Consider the following 20,076-nt stretch of genomic DNA (forward strand, 5'->3'; position numbering starts at 1 on the left):
ACAAAGTCCCAGGGAAGCCGGAGAGCGCTACCCCGAGGAGTGGGGAAGCTCTGGCAGTCACTGGTATACGTAAGCACGGTCCCAAGGAGCAGGAGGCACAGACAGTCTTGTTCAGGCTGCAGGCGCAACCTGAGAAGCAGAGAAGTCCCTCTGTAGAACTCACAGATAGCTGAGGTGTCCCAGAGGTAGTCCCGAGGCTTTGCAGGTTAGAACCAGGAGACGCAGAGCCAGCCCGAGGAGCGGGGTAGGCAAGGAGAGTGAGTCCCCAATGCGTGTACTGGCCCCCGAGGAGCGAGTTGCAGACAAGGTCCAAGTCCAAGGCGTGAAGCGTAGTCTCAGGAACACATAAGCAGTAGTCGAAGATGTACGGAACTTGTTGCCAAATTGGCTAGCTGAGGGCAAAGATGGAGTTTAAATACACCGGTCTGATGATGTCATCAACCGGAGACGTCCCCGAGGTTCCCGTCAATGAGGCTTCAAAGGAGGGCCTGGTGGTGCTCGTGCCTAGGAAGTCCTGAAGTCGAGGAAGATGGCGTTGGCATCCAGCCCATCAGGAGGAGTCCCGGGGAATGTAGCAGTGAAAGCTGGCCTGAGCTGCGAGCATCTTTGAGGAGGGTAGGAGAGCAGTGCAAGAAGTAAGTAAACACAGTCGCAGCCGTCTGCGACTGATGGGAATAACAGTAACCCCCCTCTTAAACCCCAGGGGTTTAGTTTTGTGAGGATGCTTGGCATGGATCTGTCGAATGAGATCCTTTTCCAGGATACTGGGCATGGGCTCCCAGCTGTTTTCTTCAGGCCGAAAGCCCTCCCACAACAGGAGGTACTCCCATCTCCTGCCATGTTTCCTGATGTCCAAGATGTCTCGGACTTGGTAGGTGACATCAGCTTCGGAGGATAATGGTACGGGATCCGGTGGTTTCTTCGAAAATCCAGAGAGAATCAGAGGCTTCAGCAGGGAAACATGAAACGCATTGTTAATTTTGAGTGAGGAGGGCAACTGAAGTTGGTGGGTAACAGGACCCAGGTGGCGTAATATAGGAAAGGGACCAATATACCTAGGAGCAAAGTGTAATGAAGGCAGTTTGAGGTGAATGAACTTAGTGCTGAGCGACACTTTATCTCCAGGTGGAAACTAGGGTGCTGAGCGATGGTGAGCATCAAAGGTCTTTTTTGATTTCTGGGCAGCGTGTTTGAGCAGCTGTTAGGTACTATGCCACAATTGGTGTAATTCTTGAGCAGTCGCCTGCGCTGCCGGACATGCCTCGGACAGCGGAAGAGGAAGTGGTGGCAAAGGTTGGCGTCCTTAGACCAGCTGGAAAGGAAGCGAACTGGTGGACGTGGACACATGAGAATGTAATGCAAACTCTGCCCAATGCAGAAGGTTGGCCCACTCGTCCTGTCTCATATTCATGTAGGCTCGAAGGAATTGTTTTAGAGTCTTCTTGGTCCTCTCAGTTTGGCCGTTGGCTTGAGGGTGGTAGGCCGAAGTGAAATCTAAGGAAATATCCAACTTCTTGCAAAGAGATTTCCAGAAATGTGCAGTAAATTGAACACCACAGTCATAGAGAATATGTTTGGGGAGACCGTGGAGACGAAACACATGCCAAAAAAACATTTTGGCCAGCTGGGGTGCTGTTGGGAGGCCAGGTAGAGCCACAATGTGCGCCATCTTAGAGAGGTGATCGATAGTGACCCATATGGTGTTCTTCCCACTATAAAATCAGTGGCTATATGGGTCCAAGGTTCGCTCGGAATAGGGAGTGGCTGCAAGAGCCCCCAGGGCTTTCCAGCTGGAAGCTTATGACAAGCGCATGTAGGACAGGATTCTACGTAGGCTTGGGTGTCCTTTTGAATAGTAGGCCACCAATAGTAGCATAGAAGGGTGGAAAGAGTCCTGGCCTGACCCAAATGTCCGGAGGTCAGAGAGTCGTGGGCCCACTGCAGCACCTTCTGTTGTAGTGGGCGAGGAACCACAGTCTTTCCTGGAGGCACTGGATAGGTGGCCGACAGAATGACCCTAGCAGGATCTATGATGTGCCGTGGTGAATCAGGTACTTCCTTGGTGACAAATGACCGTGAGAGGGCATCAGCGCGACCATTTTTATTGCCAGGACGGTAATGCAATATGAAATTGAATCGTGTGAAGAAGAGAGACCAGTGTGCCTGTCGGTGGTTTAGACGCTGGGCCTGATGTAGATACTCCAAATTTTTATGATCCTTATATACGGTAATCTGGTGCTGTGCCCCTTCAAGCCAGAGTCGCCATTCCTCAAACGCCAACTTGATGGCGAGCAGTTCTTTATCCCCGATGGCGTAATTGCGTTGTGTTGGCGAAAATTGTCAAGAAAAGAAAGAACAGGGGTGCAGCATATGACTTAATACGGCTCCAACACCGATGTTGGAGGCATCGACCTCAACCACAAACGGGCACGTAAGATCTGGATCACAGAGACAGGGTTCCTTAAGGAAGACAGCCTTGAGATCCTGAAAAGCTGTTATAGCTTCGGGTGTCCATTGAGAGGGATTGGCCCCTTACGAGTCATGGCTGAGAGTGGTGCAGTCAGAGTGGAATAATGATGGATAAAAGAGCGATAGTAATTGGCAAAGCAAAGGAATCTCTGGAGGGCCTTGAGGCCTGTAGGTTGAGATCAATCACAGATGCTCTTCAATTTCTGAGAATCCATTTGAAACCCCTGGCTAGATACCACATAGCCCAGGAAAGGGACGGTCTCCTGTTCAAATGAACGCTTTTCAAGCTTGGCGAATAGCTGATTCTCCTGCAGTTGCTGTAGAACTCGAGAAAGATCCCGGTGATGACTTTCGAGGTCTTGTGAAAAATCTAGTATATCATCAAGATATACGACTACGCACTGGTATAGCATATCTCTGAAAACCTCGTTCATCAAATTTTGTAATATTGCGGGTGCATTGCACAACCCAAACGGTATTACGAGGTATTCGAAATGTCCGTCATGGGTGTTAAAGGTGGTTTTCCACTCATCACCCTCGCGGATCTGGACCAAGTTATAGGCCCCATGGAGGTCTAACTTTGAGAAGATCTTTGCTCCTTGAAGCCTGTTGAAGAGCTCAGATATAAGTGGCAGTGGGTAGCGATCCTTGAGGGTTATTTCATTTAGGCCATGGTAGTCAATGCAGGGACGCAGGGAGCCATCTTTTTCCCTATGAAGAAGAACCCTGCACCTGCAGGGGACTTGGAGGACCAAATGAATCCCTTGGCCAGATTTTCTCAAATGTATTCTGACATGACTTGGGTCTCCATCTGCGAGAGAGGATAGAGTCTGCCCCGTGGGGACTCCATATTAGGTAGTAAGTTGATCGCAGTCATATGAGCGATATGGAGGTAATGTATCTGCGGCCTTCTTAGAGAACACATGGGAGAAGGATGCATATTGTGGCGGAAGGCCGGAAAGATTAGTTGTGGTTACCATATAAGACAATGGTGAAACGGGTTCCAGACAATTCTTGTGAGAAGCAGGCCCCAACGAGAGAGCTGTAAGGTGGCCCAGTCGAAGTGTGGGGGTGTGCTGCTGTAGCCAGGGTAATCCCAATACTACGGGATGGATGGCCTTGTCTAAGATGTGGAATGAGATGGTCTCCACATGCAAGGTTTCAGTGCATAGTTGGATGGGTGCAGTAGTGTGGGTAACTTCACCAGACAGAGGTTCCCCATGAATCGAGGAAAGTAGTAGGGGTACTGGATGGTAGGGATCTGTAGATGTTCCGTGAGCTGCTTTAGAATGAAGTTCCCACCAGCTCCGGAGTCCACCAGTGCCAAGGTTTGAAACTCTTGATTGTCCATCTTTATTGATATGGAAACGATCAGTGGAGGAGATGGTGAGGGTAGGCCTAGGAGAAGTCCTCCATCAGATCCTAGGCCCAGATGTTTCCCGGACAGACCGGACATGAGGCAATAGCATGGCCCGGCTGGTCACAGAACAGGCAGAGGCCAGACTGCTGTCGATGACGACGTTCTTTTGGTGAAATCTACTCCTACCCATCTGCATGGGTTCCTCCTCCGCTGGATTCTGCAGTGGGTTCAAGCAAGGAGAAGATGAGCGTCTGACTCAGGATGATCGAGGTGCAGCCTTCCAGGATGCTCTGGATTTCAGAGAGCATTCTTGTAGTTGACGGTCAATGCGCCCAGTAAGGTCAATCAGAGAATCCAAGGAGGAGGGCAGTTTGCGAGCTGCCAGCTCATCCTTAATCTGAGGACTCAGCCCTTCGAGGAATATGGAACGTAAGCAGTCGGTGTCCCAATGTAATTCCGATGCAAGAGTGAGGAATTCAATGACATAGTCCGTTAAAGGGCTCGAGCCTTGCTGAAGATGCAGAAGGGATGAACCGACACGGCTCATCAACCAGAGTCTTCAAAGACGGACCGAAACAGGGCCAGGAACCCTGGAAGGTCCCGGAGGACAGTGTCTGCTCGCTCCCAGAGAGGTGATGCACAGGCCAAGGCCTTACCATCCAGAAGGGCCAGCACGTATGTGGTCTTGGTGATCACATCTGGGAAGTAAGCAGGTTGCAGGCAGAAATGCATATTGTATTGGTTCAGGAACCCCCAGCACAGGAGAGGGTTCCCAAAAAAGCGCAGAGGTGCTGGCAAGGGCACAGTCAGCCGAGGAGCCGGCGTAGAAGTAGAGGTACTCCGGAGGGCAACCCCGAGGGGAGGAGCTGCACAGCGTAGGATGATGATGTAATGTCATAGGCCAACCCACAGAACAGGGAATCCAGAGTTGAGCCTCTAGTGATGATGGAGCACCGCCTCGAGGAGCGGGAAAGTGTTGGCAGTCTCAATATGGTACGTAGGCACAACCCTGAGGAGCGGGAAAGCACACAAAGTCCCAGGGAAACCGGAGAGCGTTACCCCGAGGAGCAGGGAAGCTCTGGCAGTCACTGTAATATGTAAGCACGGTCCTGAGGAGTGGGAGGCATGGATAATATTTTTCAGGCTGCGGGCGCAACCCCGAGGAGCGGGAAAGTCCCTCTGTAGAACTCACAGATAGCTGAGGTGTCCCAGTGGTAGTCCCGAGGAACGGGAGGCTTTGCAGGTTAGAACCCAGGAGACGCAGATCCAGCCCGAGGAGCAGGGTAGGCAAGGAGAGCAAGTCCCCAATGTGTGCACTGGCCCCCAAGGAACGGGTACCAGACAGGGTCCAAGTCCAAGGCGTGAAGCATAGTCTCAGGAACATGTAGGCAGTAGTCGAAGAAGTACGGAACTTGTTGCCAAGTCGGCTAGCTGAGGGCAAAGGTGGAGTTTAAATACACTAGTCTGATGATGTCATCAACCGGGGACACCCCAGAAGTTCCCGCCGATGAGGCTTCAAAGGAGGGCCCAGTGGCGTACGCACCTAGGAAGTCCTGAAGTCGAGGATGATGGCAGCGGAATCCAGGCCACCATGAGGAGTCTCGGGGAACGCGGCGGTGAAAGCTGGCCTGAGTTGCGAGCAGTTCTGAGGAGAGCAGGAGAGCAGTGCAGGAAGTAAGTACACGCAGTCGCAGCCGTCTGCGACCGACGAGCATAACACCTATCCCATGACTTTTTAGTTTCCTTAGAAGCGTCTCATGAGGGACTTTGTCAAATGCCTTCTGAAAATCCAAATACACTACACCTATTGGCTCACCTTTATTTACATGTTTTATAACCCTTTAAAAAAAAAAATAAAAATGAAGCAGAATTGTAAAACAAGACTTGCCTTGGGTAAATCCATGCTGACTGTGTTCCATTAAACCATGTCTTTCTATATGCTCAGTGATTTTGATATTTTGAATAGTTTCCACTATTTTTCCTGGCACCGAAGTCAGGCTCACTGGTCTATAGTTTCCTGGATCACCGCTGGAGCCCTTTTTAAATATTGGGGTTACATTGGCCACCCATCAGTCTTCAGGTAAAATGGATGATTTTAATCATAGGTTACAAATTTTAACTAATAGAGCTGAAATTTAATTTTTGAGCTTCTTCAGATCCCTTGGGTGCATACCATCTGTTCCAAGTGATTTGCTACTCTTTAGTTTGTCAATGTGGCCTACTACATCTTCCAGATTTACAGTGATTTGGTTCAGTTCATCTAGATCATCACCCTTGAAAACTAACTCCAGAAGTGGTATCTCCCCAACATCCTCAATAGTAAACACAGAAGCAAAGAATTCATTTAGTCTTTCTGCAAAGGCCTTATCTTCCCTAAGAGCCCCTTTAACCCCTCGGTCATCTAATGGTCCAACCGACTCCCTCACGGGTTTCTTGCTTCGGATATATTTTTTAAAGTTTTTATTATGAGTTTTTGCCTCTACGGCGAACTTCATTTCAAATTCTCTCTTTATTTTTATTTATTATTTTTGATATACCGAGTTTCATGATAGGAATCACATCAACCCGGTTTACAATTAACAATGTGGGTAAAGGCAGAGAGTAACAAAGTAGAGAACCTTATCCTACCTTATCAAAGTTTTACACTTAACTTTGTTGATACAAATTGAAAGTTTGGTTACTAAATAATTCTTTTTCATAACTTAATACCTGATTAATTTGAATCTCCATTTTCATAGGACTGAAGTTAAGCTTGTGAGTCAACCTTTTATTTTTGATCACTTGCTGCTATATTGGCAGAAAGCATAGTCTGTGTTTGTGGCCTCTTCTAGAAACAGATGGGACACCTATCGGGGAAACAAACTTCAGATGCATACAATGTGCTAATCTGCAGTAACCAAGGAGGCATGTCAGTTTGAAAAATGTACCGCCGGCCGCTCAGTGGCTAGCCTTCTTCATGGCTAGAATTAGTAGCTAAAGTTCTCTGTGTTCCAGGGAGTGAGGTTTGATAGGGGAGAACAACTTAGCTGACTAGTGCTGAATTTTCAGCCCTACCTTGCTAAAGAGCCTATTTACCAAAACCCAATAATGCATGTTGTTAGTAAAGAGGTCCTATAAATCTTAATGGGGCCCATTTACTAGCCACATAGGTTAATGTGCAAGAATACATGTTAACACGTTTTGCTAAGTTAAGCATCCATTTCTGAACACAGTCATAGCTGGTTTAAATGCCAGCTAAGTTTAGACAGTTAGATTTAACAAAATGTTGTGCCGCCTAGGCTGTGGCTGAAAATTATCCTAAAAATAGCTGGCTAAATATAGCTGCCTATCTTGGCTACTCAGTGGCTCTTTGAAAACCAAGCCCAGTATTATCAGATAACAAATATAAAGAAAAAAAGGAAGGCAGTATTTAAGATAAAAATGGAAATGATTCAGGAAGTCTGAGGCAAAGTTACAAATATTATCGTGATCGAAGTGCATAAGGTGAGAAAAATGCAATCACCAAATTGTGGTTAAAAAGTCATTTATTACAGTACAGATATATTCACAGAAAGAAAATGTAATTGATCTCATAATCAAGAAACAAATATAATTCCCTTTATAACAAAATTAGGCATCCAGCTTAAAACCTCCCTTGACTTTTATAGCATCTAATTGTTTTTTGAAAACATAGCATCTAATTTGTAATCACCTGATATGTTTTCAGTTAACGCATCCAACTGTGCGCTTTGATTCATGTGACACCTGGACTCCTAAAATAAAAACATTTTAGACCCTTTATAATAGCAGAAATAAAAGGGTGGTTTATTGGTTCCCTGCTCTTATCTGACTGGGAAAAAAATAACTGGCCTTTACTTCCTTTCTTTTTATCTTGCAGCTTCATGACCTGGTAGTTTTTCATTGGAACCTGCCCTAACTGAGCTAAGATGACATGAACCTTCATTTGCAGCTTTTTGGGGTTCTCTCCCCCCCCCCCTTATATCCCCTTTCCATTCAGTCCAACCATTGCAATGAAATATTATGGCCAGAAAGGCACAGACTGCTGTTTTCTGTGGGCTGCTTGCACAATGATTGTGACTCCCACCACCACCCAACTAACAGCCCTAGCCCAGGGAGCTGGGAATGCTGCCCCTGCATCATCCCCAGTCCCAATTGACTCGAAGATTAGAAATGGGTCTGAGAATCACATCCCAGGTTCTTGGCACGACTGTGCTGCTGGACCATCTGAACATTCCCAACTGGTCTTTTTTTTTCTGATATATATTTGTTCTTTATGGTCAAATCTGTTAGTTCTTCGCTTTCATTATACCACCTTAAAATGTGACTTAACTGAAACAAATACACATAGGAGATCATTTTCAAAAGGATTCAGGCAAGTAAAACCCGGTTTTAGGTGCTTAAATGGACTTTACACACATACATTGACGTTTGGAAATTGCTATGCCACATGCTGCCTTTACACACATAAATCAGTTTGAAAATTACTTCCACAATGCTTAAAAATACTGTGTTTACTATTTATAATAACAGCATATAAGAACTGAACTATCTGTGGTTCATAAAGAAGGAGCTCTGCATTTTAAAACAGAGGATGGCAAACTAACAAAAAGCAAGCATTTCTTGTTGTCATTCTGCCCAAGCAACTTACAAAAGTAAATTCTTCCTGCTGTTAAGTCAATACAATGATTAACATCATAGAAACTGCTTTTCGCCACCTGAGATGTCAGTGAAATATTTACTCTATTTGACAGAACATTTTTCTTGTGCAAAATCAAACAAATGTAATATTTCCTGGCTTGTGTTGAGAAACCTCGTCAGTCTTCCTGTTAAGGATTCAGGTCATCATCCCCTCTGTGGCATAACTTCAGGCACCTATAAAAAGAAAATCAATGTAAATGGCCAAAAAAATCAGCAACTTTGTGCTCCTAATACTTAGGTATCCTATGTTTTGTTATTTGATGTGATCTTAGATGTCTAATATTTTATATTATTTTCTATGTTGCTACTACCAATATTAAAACCATATATGGTAGAAACTAACATATGCCTTCTTTTATCCACCACTCTCTTAGGATATATAGCTATGTTGCTGAAGTTGTGGGAGACTGTAAAAACAGCACTATGCTCTAGGGATGTGAATCGTTTTAGGACGATTAAAATTATCGTCCGATAATTTTAATATCGTCTTAAACCGTTATGGAACACAATACAATAGAGATTCTAACGATTTATCGTTATAAATCGTTAGAATCGTGAGCCGGCACACTAAAACCCCCTAAAACCCACCCCCGACCCTTTAAATTAAATCCCCCACCCTCCTGAACCCCCCCCAAATGAGTTAAATAACCTGCGGGTCCAGCGGCGGTCCGGAACGGCAGCGGTCCGGAACGGGCTCCTGCTCCTGAATCTTGTCTTCAGCCGGCGCCATTTTTCAAAATGGCGCCGAAAAATGGCGGCGGCCATAGACGAACACGATTGGACGGCAGGAGGTCCTTCCGGACCCCTGCTGGACTTTTGGCAAGTCTCGTGGGGGTCAGGAGGCCCCCCACAAGCTGGCCAAAAGTTCCTGGAGGTCCAGCGGGGGTCAGGGAGCGATTTCCCGCCGCAAATCGTTTTCGTACGGAAAATGGCGCCGGCAGGAGATCGACTGCAGGAGGTCGTTCAGCGAGGCGCCGGAACCCTCGCTGAACGACCTCCTGCAGTCGATCTCCTGCCGGCGCCATTTTCTGTACGAAAACGATTCGCGGCGGGAAATCGCTCCCTGACCCCCGCTGGACCTCCAGGAACTTTTGGCCAGCTTGTGGGGGGCCTCCTGACCCCCACGAGACTTGCCAAAAGTCCAGCGGGGGTCCGGAAGGACCTCCTGCTGTCCAATCGTGTTCGTCTATGGCCGCCGCCATTTTTCGGCGCTATTTTGGAAAATGGCGCCGGCTGAAGACAACAAGATTCAGGAGCAGGAGCCCGTTCCGGACCGCTGCCGTTCCGGACTGCCGCTGGACCCGCAGGTTATTTAACTCATTTGGGGGGGGGGGGTTCGGGGGGGTGGGGGGTTTAATTTAAAGGGTCGGGGGTGGGTTTTAGGGGGTTTTAATGTGCCGGTTTTGCGATTTTTAGATTTTAGATTTTTCACGATTTTCACGATTTTTCACGATATTTTACCCCCCCAAACGGCAACAATACGATTCCCTCCCCCTCCCAGCCGAAATCGATCGTTAAGACGATCGAGGACACGATTCACATCCCTACTATGCTCATCTCTGTGAGAACAGCCACAAAATGGAAACTTACGGATTTTTTTTATGACAGTATTGGTCTCCAATATCTTATTCACATTCTTTTTTTAATTTTCTCAATGCAGATAAAAATCTTTAAAGTGCACTTAAGTTGCTATTTTATAAGCAATTTACCCGAATACATTAAGCAATTTACACTGGCCTATAGCCAAAATGCTTCCGAAATGAATGTAGTCAAACTTTACTAAATCTGGGTCACTGAGAATGAAAACGATGCTTTAGTTTTCAGGATATGCTACTGACTTGGGAATTACGGGGATAAGTGAGTTAAGAAGGGAAAGGATCTCAAATTAAACCTGAAATGACTAATAAATCTTTGACAATTTATGAATAAATCTATGAGTGGGTTTGCATGGCAAGAAAAAGACTGCATAAAAAGCCTTACAATTAGTAGTAATAAATTTTCTTGGAAATGAGGCAAACAACTGTAAGGGGTTGGTGGAAAACCTCCTCAAGGCATACAAAAGTCTTGGCTGCAAGATGTCACTAAAGATGAGGGCGGATATGATAGAGGTCTTCAGATCATGAGAGGTCTTGAACTAGTAGATGTGCTCGGTTATTTACACTTTCGAATAATAGAAGGACTAGGGGGCTGAAATGAAGTTAGCAAGTAGCACATTTAAGACTAATCGGAGAAAATTCTTTTTTACTCAACGCACAATTAAGCTCTGGAATTTGTTGCCAGAGGATGTGGTTAGAGCAGTTAGTGTAGCTGGGTTCAAAAAAGGTTTGGATAAGTTCTTGGAGGAGAAGTCCATTAACAGCTATTAATCAAGTTTACTTAGGGAATAGCCACTGCTATTAATTGCATCAGTAGCATGGGATCTTCTTTGTGTTTGGGTAATTGCCAGGTTCTTGTGGCTTGGTTTGGCCTCTGTTGGAAACAGGAAGCTGGGCTTGATGGACCCTTGGTCTGACCTAGCATGGCAATTTCTTATGTTCTTATGCATTTTTTGCACTCTCATCTAGGTTTTTTTCCACCAGACTGTGTAGTAGGGAGTGACAAGCAAGGCAAGCAATTTCTCCAGGACGTTGCAGCAATGGAAAAATGGTATCGGGGCAAATGGCTTCCATCAATACTTGCAGACTATTGTTGGACAGTGACAAGAGATATTTCATTTAATGACTACAAGAGACAAGCCACTGAATAAAGACTAAAATATGTACATATGTATATATAATAGTTTTTGCTCTTTTATTTCATAGTAAATTTTATTTCTATAATCCTTTTGCTGATTTAATTTTTAAAGTGTTACATAAACAGCACAAGTGAAATATTATGCAACCATAAATACATAAAAAGACCTACATTACAATTTATGACTACAAACTCTACTATCTACGCACTAGTAAAACCCATTTTTAAGCGTGTAAATGCTTTTGAAAATCAGACCCTATCTATGCAATAGACATAGACGTAAAAAGATAAATATCATGGAAACAGTAGCCCATCATTTGGTTTGCAGTATTTTAATTCAGCGCATCAACATCAATAATAAATTACTAATTTTATTGATGAAGCAAAAGACTTCTAAAAATGTGTATATTTGCACAATTTTACACCTGCTAATTGATTTGGCCAAATGAAATTGAACTCATCTATTGTCTGTTAAGTTTGGGTGGGAGGTCTGGGTGAACTGGGGCAGCTCAAAGTAAAGTGCTAGAGGGTCTAAGTAGAGTGGAGATGGACTGGGTGAACTGGTGGAGGTATTGATAAACTGGTGATTTCAAGTACGTGTGCATATTTTAAAATATATCTTGTAAACTGTTGTGATTGGTCACAGAATGACGGTACATAAATACAATAAATATCTGCCTCTCCATATAAATTAGGGGTTTACAAGTACATTTTTTCTTCTTTCCGTGCATAAAATTTACGCATATATGTTTATAAACAGGTAAACGTATGCATTTTAAATATTCGTGCCTACTGAAACATACACACATACTTTCAGAGCTGAACTATGCTGTATGTTATAAACTGTGCCAAAACATGGCCACTGCAGTTTATAAAATACTAGGATAATCTCTGCATGTCCACTTACGTGCACAAATCCAGTAACACAAATAGATATTAGAGTTATCATCTTATTGTATTACTAATTATTATTTTAAAATTGTTACAGAATGCCTATTCCTATCCACTTCTCCCCTTGATACTCCATGATTCTTATATTGGTTTCAAATAAATTCCATAATACCAGACCATCAATTGCTCTTACCACAGTGATATTATGCTCCCAGAAAACATAGGGATACTCCTTGAAGGCTTGGCAGAAGTTCCCTGGATTCTCCATTCCAACCTCTGTGAACCTTCTCCTTTGCAGGTCTTGCAGGATTGGTGGGACTCCAGACCACTCCTCATCCCGCAGGACCCAGGTCAGGTCCCTTGGTTTTTTCTATGTAAGGAGAAACACTTCTCCAGCCTTGGGTCTTTCCCCTTGAAAGGGAAAGCTCCTGCAGAGCCTTCTCTTTATTTATTTATTTTTATATTCTGCAATTTTCAATATAGTACACCCATATCCCCTTTTGGGTTCTTTCCAATTCTAACTCCTCCCACCAAACTTCAAAGACAGGATAGCAGAGTTGCTTACCTGTACAGGTGTTCTCACAGGACAGCAGGATGTTAGACCTCTCATGTGGGTGACATCATCTGATGGAACCAATCACAGAATACTTTTGTCAAAGTTTCTAGAACTTTGACTGGCACCTACTGGGCATGCCCAGCATGGCAATAACCCTGCATCCAGCAGGGGTCTCCCTTCAGCCTTATGTATAGCAAAAAAGAGCGTGCAAAAAATAACATAATAAATCGCAAGCGTACCCAACTCCGCGGGGTGGCGGGTGGGTTTCGTGAGGACTAACATCCTGCTGTCCTGTGAGGTACCTGTTACAGGTAAGCAACTCTGCTTTCTCTCAGGACAAGCAGGATGGTAGTCCTCACATGTGGGTGAATAACAAGCTGAGGATGCCCGCGCATGTACCGAAAACACCCAAAGACGTGCAACAGGCACAACAACAGGGGTGCTTCTTTGGTAGACGGGCAGCCTGAATATCCTAGCGGGTGTAGAAGGAAATTGGATATTACGCTGAGAATAGATTGCGTAGAACAGACTGTCCAAAGATAGAATCTTGTGTACCAGCCTTGTCTATATAATAGTGAGCTGCAAAGGTATGAAGAGAACTCCAGGTTGCAGCTTTGCAGATATCAATGAGAGGTATGGAACGAAGGTGTGCAACAGACGTTGCCATAGCCCTAATGGAATGCGCTTTAACTCGGTCCTGAAGCGGAAGGTCTGCTTGCTAATAGCAGAAGGAAATGCAGTCCGCCAACCAGGAGGACAGGGTCTGCTTTCCGACTGGGGTTCCCAGCTTAAGTTTATCAAAGGAAACAAAGAGCTGGGTGGATTTCCTATGGCCTGCAGTGCGTTCCAAATAAAAGGCAAGCACACGTTTACAGTCCAAGGAATGGAGAGCCCGCTCAGCAGGAAGTGAGTGGGGCTTCGGAAAGAAAGTAGGCAGCACTATGGATTAATTTAAATGAAACTCAGATACCACTTTCGGTAGAAATTTAGGATGCGTGCGAAGGATCACTGAATCATGAAGAAATTTCGTGTAAGGAGGGTATGTAACTAGCGCCTGCAGTTCACTGATCCTGCAAGCAGACGTTAACGCTAGAAGGAAAAGGACCTTCCAAATGATATGCCGCAACTCGCAGGAATGCAGAGGCTCAAACGGAGGTTTCATGAGCTGCGCCAAAATCACATTAAGATCTCAAGATGGGGCCGGTGGATGGAGAGGAGGCTTCAGGTGAAGCAACCCCTTCATAAAGCGCATCACCAGGGCTGGATTGAGATAGACATGGAAGGCAGCCACCGCACTGACATGCACTCTGATAGAGGAGGTTTGTAAACCAGACTCCGAGAGATGCCAGAGGTAGTCTAAAAACTGATTCGTGGGGCAGGTAAAAGGATCTAACCCTTTTAAAGTGCACCACAATGAGAATCTTTTCCATTTTGAATAATAAGACTTTCTCGTAGAATGCTTTCGTGAAGCTATGAGGGCCTGAGATACAGATTCCGAAAGATTGAAAGGCTGAAGGATCAACCTTTCAACATCCAAGCTGTCAGCGAAAGGGCCTGAAGGTTGGGCCTAGAGCCTAGAGGAATCTGTGGACACAGGGAGAGATCCCGAAGGATTGGAAACCAAGCTTGATGTGGCCTGTAGGGGGCTATGAGAATCATTAGACCCTTGTCCATGAGTAGCTTCATGAGAGTTTTGCTGATGAGAGGAAGTGGTGGGTAGGCATAAAGGAGACCTTCCTTCCAGGACAGGGTGAATACGTCCCGAGGTGGAACATTGTGACTTTGATGGAGAGAGCAGTAGTTGTCCACCTTGCGATTCTGCGGAGACGCAAATAGGTCAATGGTTGAACGCCTCCACTTCTGGAATAGTCTGCCTGCAACTACAGGGTTGAGGGACCACTCGTGGGGCTGAAATTCCTGACTGAGACTGTCCGCTAGAACATTGTCCACACCTGCCAGGTAGGTCGCTCTGAGAAGCATAGCCTGGGATAGAGCAAAAGCCCAAATCTGTACCGTTTCCTGACAAAGGAGGTAGAATACGGTTCCTCATTGTTTGTTGATATACCACATTGCTACCTGATTATCCGTCTGGATCAGGATTGTTTTGTTGGACAAACAATACCGAAACGCAGAGAGAGTATATCTGATTGCTCGGCGTCCAGAAAATTTATTTGATGTTGCGACTCCTCTGCTGACCAGGTTCCCTGAGTCTGCAGGTTGTTGACATGTGCTCCCCAACCTAGATTGGAAGCATCGGTCGTCAAGATTATTTGAGATTCTGGAGCTTGAAAGGGCAGACCTTGAAGTAGATGGGACTCCAGGATCCACCACGCCAGTTAGAGACGAAGTCGCCTGGTGATGTGGACAATGTTGGACATTGGATGATGTGCCTGTGACCACTGGGACTTTAATGTCCACTGAGTTACTCGCATGGCTAGATGAGCCATTGGGGTTACATGGACTGAGGATGCCATATGCCCCAGCAAGACTAGTAGATGACGAGCTGTTGTGGTTTGATGAGAACTTATGTTCTGCGCCAATGATGCCAGTGTGTGAGCTCAGTCCCTGGGAAGAAAAGCTTTTGCTTGGATCATGTTGAGATCTGCTCCGATAAAGGAGAGGAACTGAGACAGAGTCAGGTGAGATTTCTGATAATTGATTAGAAATCACAATGAAAGTAGTAGTTGCACTGTAAGGTGGAGGGAGTGAAGAACTCCTTCCGATGGCTGAGCTCTCAGCAACCAGTCGTCCAGGTAAGGATAGACATGAATGCCCAGTCATCTTAAGTATGCAGCTACTACTGCTAGGCACTTGGTGAACACCCGAGGGGCTGATGCTAGGCCGAATGGGAGGACCTTGTATTGGAAATGTTGGTTCCCTACAAGGAAGCGGAGGTATTTTCTGTGAGATGGGGTAATTGCAATGTGCATGTACGCGTCTTTTAGGTCGAGAAAGCAAAGCCAATCCCCCTGCTGGAGAAGTGGAAGCAAAGAACCCAAGGTTACCATTCAAAATTTCTCTTTTCGAAGATGTTTGTTTAAGGCCCTTAGGTCTAATATTGGGTGAATTCCTCCTGTCTTTTTTGGGATTAAAAAGTATTGGGAGTAGAATCCTTGTCCTCTTTGGGCAAGAGGAATGGGTTCTATAGCATTCACTTGCAGCAGGGAGGATATCTCTTGCTGCAGTTGAAGACAGTGGTCGGAAGAGATTCACCCCAGCCAAGGTGGAGTATCCGATGGAATGGAGAGGAAATTTAGATGGTAGCCTTGAGCGACGACTGCTTGCACCCAGCGGTCAGTGGTAATGGTTAGCCATTTGGTGGAGAAGTGGCATAAGCGGCCGCCCACAGGTAGATTGGGCAATGGAGGATGACCTTCGCTCTGAAGTCAGGAGTCAAATTCCCATTGTAGGAGCAGGTTGGGAAGGAGCTTGAGCTTTCTGAGCTCAAGGCTGGCGCATTGTGGACTTCTGGAAAGGCCGGGACGGGTGACCTTGAGATGCCGGTGGATAATATTTACGGGTCCTGTAAGTCGTCCGTTTAGTGTCGCGCCGGAAGGATCATTTGGATGGAGTGGAAAGATCCGCCTGAGCTGCCGAGAGCTGCCGAAGCATTTCACTATGGTCCTTCAGCTGGGCCACCATCTCTTGGATTTTATCACTGAAAAGATATCCCCTGTGCAGGGCAGGTCAGCCAAATGATCCTGCACTTCAGGACAGAAATCAGAGGATTTTAACCAGGCCCAGCACCGGGCACTGATACCAGCCGCAGATAAACGGGAGGCCATGTCGAAGACATCGTATGCTGAGTGGACCTCATGTTTTCCCGCGTCGAATCCCTTCTTTATAATGGAATTCAGCTGGTCTTGAAGCTGGTCTGGAAGGGACTCTCCAAACTCCTGTAGCTGTTTAAACAGGTTATAGGTATACTGGGTCATATATAATTGACGCTATGCGCGAGATAAGCATGGCCCCGTGAAATACCCTGCGGCCCAAAGCATCAAGGAATTTCTGCTCCTTCCTAGGTGGTGCTGAAGAATGGGGTTTTGGACACTTGGCCTTCTTTTGGGTGGACTCCACCACCACCGACTGATGAGTTAGCTGTGTCTTCTGAAATCCCAGGGAAGGCTGGACTAGATAAATAGCATCCGTCTTACGGTTTACAGGAGGAACCGATCCAGGATGCTCCCAGTTGTATTGCATCAGGTCCTGCAGCACCTCATGAACTGGGACGGACATGATTTCCTTAGGGGGATCCAGGAATTGCAGGACTTCTAGCATTTTATGCCTGGAATCTTCTTCCGTCTGCAGTTGAAAGAGGATAGTCTCCGCCATCTCTTTATAAAATTAATAAATAAGATGTCTTCCGGCGGAGACTTGCGCCTTTCGTTTGGAGGCTCTGACGGAACTTCTGTTGAGTCTTGGGTATCTGTGGAATCAACCATCCAGGGATCATAGGGCTGATCCCCTGCATCCCTCGGTGGTCCAAGTGGAAAACTTGGAACTTCTCCAGCCAGAGGTCGAGGTTGGACAGATATCGGTGCTGGCATTGAGGGACCTGGTCTTGGTATCAAGAACGCAAGATCTGGCATCGGTACCGTACGCCTGGGAACCAATGGCATCTGGGATTTCATCGGTGGCCTCGATGGTGGTACTCCCGATGGCCCCAGAACCAGCTCTGGCAATATATCCTCCTCTCCAATGAAAGCAGGATGGACGTTGATGGAATCATCAGTAACGGTGATTTTCTCAGTGCTCCTGGTAGGGTACCGATGAGCAGATCCAGTTTATCCAGGAGAGGGAGTAGCACCGGAGGCATCAGTGCCGGTTCCGGCAGAGGCACCAGTGCTGGCGTCGGTGGTTGCGGAAGGCTTTGGATTGCCTGGACTACATCCTCTTGCACCATGCGGTACAATTCCTCTTGGAGCGCTGGGGTGGTGAGCTCCAGGTCTGGAGTGGGAGGCACCTCGGGCAGTACCAGAGGGTCCACCGATCTTGGTGGAGTCTCGGTAGCCCCTTCCACCGAAGGCGCGGGACGCCTCGGTGAATCCGGCTTTAAGGGCCCTGGACGCTCCTCAGCTTGGGTCTTTTTCATCGGTGGTTCCGTTGATGGCTCCACCGACATAGCGGAGGGCACCGGCCGTCGATGTTTATGTTGATGCTTTTCTTGATGGTCCGCTCTCCCCGATTCCGGCATCAATGATGTAGATGCCGAGGACTGGGACAATGATCGGGTGTCTTCAGCCTCGGAGCGATGTCGATGCTTCGGCGAGGATCGAGTCGATGGTACCTGAGGAGACTGGCAATGGAATAAAAGTGCCATCTTTTCCAACTGTGCCTTACGGCCCTACGGGGTCATTTGGGCACAATCGGTACATGTCTCCACATAGTGCGATGGTCCAAGGCATAAAACACAGACTAAATGAGGGCCGTGATTGACATAGTCCTCGGACAGTCAGGGCACCGACGAAAACCCGTCGCCATCATGGCTGTCGAAAAATTTAGGCCGGCCATGGTCGGCGCCGACAAGGCCTACAGAAGTCCCCGCAGGGAAATGACTGAAAAACGGTGATAAACTTACCGCACGACCCGGTATTCGACGGCGAAGAAGGGAGACCCGTAGGGGGTATAAACTTTTACAAGTTTTGAAAATAATTTCCTGAGGAAACTTTCCAGTCAGGAACTGTGAAGAGCTCCAAAAATCCGCGTGGCTATTAGCTGAGTGGAAAAAAGAGACTGAAGGGAGACCCCTGCTGGATGCAGGGTTATTGACATGCTGGGCATGCCCAGTAGGTGCCAGTCAAAGTTCTAGAAACTTTGACAAAAGTCTTCCGTGATTGGCTCCATCAGATGATGTCATCCACATGTGAGGACTACCATCCTGCTTGTCTTGTGAGAATATATAATCCCATTACACACTCCAAGTAGAGAATCTCATCTAATACCTCTTAAAGGAGATACACAAATTTAAACTCAGCTACTATTCTTCCCATATTCTCCTAATTGCACATGCATAGTATAATTTTATCATATAAGATGCCATCTAGTTGCTGTTCCATAGAATGTCCCATCAATAGTGTTTTTAAATTCACAACATTCATACTATTGGCAGCACATTACAAAACTCCAGGTAGAGGTCAAATGAACTCTACCACCCAGAATCCTTTTCAGAAAATATTCTCAGTGATGCCCTCTCTGAGTCTAGGGTCTGATTTTATATAAAATTATACCCAGAAGTGCATGCCTATTAGGAATGTACATTTGTTTTGAATGAGCAAAACACAATGAATGAACTTATAATGGAATGAACAGAAAATTGGTCTCAGATGAAAATACCTAAAATTTTTGGGTATTTTTGTATTAATGGACTTCTGGCATCACTGAGGCATGTCCTTTTACTAGATAGCATCTTTTATAGTTGACAGAAGAAGAAAGACTTGAGGAAAGCCTGGTCCTGGGCCTGAGTGTCGGGCCCGAGCCTAAGTCAGCCCCAGTGTCAGGCCCAGGCCCTGTTGATAGGACCCAGACCTAGGCTTCAGGCTTAGGCCTGGGCTTACGCGATGGGACACAGCCTTAAGCCTAGGCCTTGTCAACGGGACTTGGGTCTTGGCGTTGGGCCTGGGCTCCAGTCCGTTTTTCTTTTACACTGAAGTAAAAAGAAATGAACAAAAAAACAAATGTTTTTTTCAATCGAACCTGATGAATGATTGTGACCTCCAAACTGAATCGGCAAATTGAAGCAATTTTTTGAGCCTGCACATCCCTAATATCTATCATAAAACAAAGCTCAGCAGAATGGGGAACTGAAAAATCCCCGGAAAACTATTTAATAAAGGTTATTTATTATGAATCAGGCAAATCTTGGTAGTTCTTAAATCTATTCATAAAAAGAACATGAACAAGAGAATATATACTTGCTAGCTGAAGTCAAGAAAATTAAGTTTTGAAAAAATGTAAAGTAATGGGATATATGCAAAGTAGAATATATACTGTATATTGATTTACTAAGCTTATTTCCCATAGACAGTAAATCTGGACTTTAGTGGGAAAAAGGTCTTAGTGAATCAGGCCTATAGTCTCATTCAAATCAAACCAGTTATATATCCCATATGGAGGGGAGAAATGTACTGGATAGTTAACAGGGAGATTTGAATTGTTCTGCCAAATTTGTCATTGATATAGTGTTCAAGAATTTCTACAAATCATTTTAACACCCCTGAATTCATTAATTTGCATGCAGTGTCTCAAAATGTAATCAGAACTGTTTAAGTAAATGTCACAAAAACAAAGATACTAGTACTTAAAGCTAGCACTGTGCTTTAACTAAATATCATGCCTACCACAGGTATGCTAGGGATCGCAGACCAGTGAT

The 20,076-nt window shown here is 45.8% G+C and overlaps 1 protein-coding gene across 2 annotated transcripts in view; it reads right to left on the reverse strand.

Moving 5' to 3' along the window:
• Positions 1 to 7,347: 7,347 nt before the first annotated feature.
• The window catches only part of BANK1 (B cell scaffold protein with ankyrin repeats 1), an 894,626-nt gene continuing 881,897 nt past the window's right edge, over positions 7,348 to 20,076 (reverse strand). For both annotated transcript variants that reach the window (XM_029597059.1, XM_029597058.1), the window contains exon 18: positions 7,348 to 8,701. The gene's annotated coding sequence lies outside the window, so the exon portion shown is untranslated. The remainder of the gene's footprint in view (positions 8,702 to 20,076) is intronic.

This window comes from Rhinatrema bivittatum, chromosome 1, assembly GCF_901001135.1.
Source record: "Rhinatrema bivittatum chromosome 1, aRhiBiv1.1, whole genome shotgun sequence".
NCBI classification, from domain to species: Eukaryota; Metazoa; Chordata; class Amphibia; order Gymnophiona; family Rhinatrematidae; genus Rhinatrema; species Rhinatrema bivittatum.